The sequence below is a fragment of the Adiantum capillus-veneris genome, chromosome 6 (assembly GCF_014529385.1).
Source record: "Adiantum capillus-veneris isolate H3 chromosome 6, ASM1452938v2, whole genome shotgun sequence".
Lineage (NCBI taxonomy): Eukaryota > Viridiplantae > Streptophyta > Polypodiopsida > Polypodiales > Pteridaceae > Adiantum > Adiantum capillus-veneris.
In genome coordinates this window covers 18132917-18134469 of record NC_140936.1, presented here as the reverse complement: position 1 = coordinate 18134469, position 1553 = coordinate 18132917, and the positions used below count along the sequence as shown (strand labels likewise).

The following is a 1553-nucleotide window of genomic DNA, read 5'->3' as shown; positions in this document are numbered from 1 at the left end:
TTTCGTGCTGGCCAAGTTTAGTGTGCCTCGAGATCCCGCCCCCAACCTCGACCGTTGATCCCATTACCCGGCTCCGCATTAAATATAGGTGTTACTTAGTCTCAAGGGACAACCACACCAAAAATTATGGACAGCCTCTTTAGAGGTCCATTCATACAAAGTACATATTTAATTGAGTACTAATACTTTGAGTTTTCAATGTTTGCGGGCTTGTGTGCTTGACATGAGGACTCATTTATATACGCATTATACATGACTTTTATGTAGTAACAAAAATCATCAAGAGTAAAGAACTTTTCGTTCTAGGAATATTCTTAGGATCCCTCAAAGATCTATGCGACAAGTTGTGAATTTAAAACCTGTTATTCAAGAGGGAGCTCACAATGTACTAGAGTGCAAGAAAGAATACCCTTGTCTTATTTTCTCTCTCTCTCTCTCTCACACACACACACACATATGATTGGAAGCCTTATGTCGTAGGAACACTCCCAACACAAGGAGAAGTTATAAAGTCAAGGATCTATCTAAAAGAGAGGGAGGGTTATGGTATCACATGCCAAAAAAAAACATTTTGAGTGATGCATACTAGACGTATAAATAGTGATCTTGCAATAATGGAATGCGATTATGTGATCAAGAAATGCATGGGAGGATGACAAGAAGGATCGCGAGGGTCAAAGGAATCAAAGGATGTCAAAAGGAGCCAGAAGATAAAGACGAAACAAAAGTCAAAACCCGCAATCACATTCTGATTGGGAGCGCCGGTCATTCGTGGAGGCCGTGGAGGGTCATGTGTCACTGCAAGAACAAAATATACCAAGTATACGGAGGATATGTGTGTATGAATGTAAGTGTCCTCTCTCTCTCTCTCTCTCTCTCTCGACAGAGCTTTCGATGCTCAGCCACCATGAAGCTTCTGCTTTGCCTCTTCTTCATCTTCCTCGCTGGCACAGGCCTCGTTCCCGGCATGGCTCGACTGCCTGCAGGTACCTCTCTCTCTCTCTCTCTCTCTCTCTCTCTCTCTTATTTTCGTCAATGATCTCAGGCACTGCTCATGCAGGCGCGGCACAGAATATAGATGCGGCCCCTCGCAGCAACTTCGACGCTCAGGTCTCTCTCTCTCTCTCTCTCTCTCTCTCTCTCTCTCTCTCTCTCTCTCTGCGTGTTATTTCATGTGGTTTTGTTTTCAAACAGACGGACCGGCCCCGTGAGCTGTGGCACGTTCATGAGGACTACATATGCAGTCCGGAATGTAAATTAGTCACTTTGTCACCATCGCCAGCGCAACCCTAGCTGCCTTACCTACGCCTCCGATTCAGATTTAGGTTGCCACTGTTATCCATATTGTTCCGCGAGTGTTAAAAGGGTCTAATTTATCGAAGCAACAGCTCTCTTTTTTATTTTGATTGGGAGCAATTGTGCGCCATTGGATAAATTTTGTAGATTAACGCCCCATGTTAAGTTAATGATGGCAAGGGTACTCGTTGATAGTTGAATAAAGCTTCTGATTAGTGCCACATGCGGAGTTAATTATGGCAAACGTTTTTCTTTTC

General features: G+C 43.9%; 1 long non-coding RNA gene across 1 annotated transcript; it reads left to right on the top strand.

Moving 5' to 3' along the window:
- Nucleotides 1-827: 827 nt before the first annotated feature.
- Nucleotides 828-1281, top strand: LOC147455206 (uncharacterized). The gene is made up of 3 exons (XR_015188477.1): nucleotides 828-986; nucleotides 1061-1110; nucleotides 1195-1281. It is a non-coding gene; the product is annotated as an uncharacterized LOC147455206 (long non-coding RNA).
- Nucleotides 1282-1553: the final 272 nt, after the last annotated feature.